Source organism: Theobroma umbraticum, unplaced genomic scaffold (assembly GCF_002168275.2).
Source record: "Theobroma umbraticum cultivar Fairchild unplaced genomic scaffold, ASM216827v3 scaffold_95.0, whole genome shotgun sequence".
Lineage (NCBI taxonomy): Eukaryota > Viridiplantae > Streptophyta > Magnoliopsida > Malvales > Malvaceae > Theobroma > Theobroma umbraticum.
In genome coordinates, this window is record NW_018397257.1 from 9,537,157 (window position 1) to 9,537,453 (window position 297).

Here is a 297-nt window from a genome sequence, read left to right on the forward strand (position 1 = left end):
TGACTTTTTAATTTTTAAAAAGAGTAAATAAGAAAAAAAATTTTACCCCAAAGAAATTTGACTTCCAAAATACGGGTTTGACAAGTAATTATATAAATGGTGATGAAGTCGAAATTTTATGTTTGGGATGAAAATAAAAAATTTCATGTTTGTAAGAAGGTAATTATAAAATTTGTAAAAAATTAAAAATAAAATTATAAAATTTAAAAAAATAAAAAAAAATTATAAAATTTTAAATCTTTCGGAGACTAGCCTCTTAATAGCCCCCTCCCTCTACCTCTGTGCATAAAGTTTTTT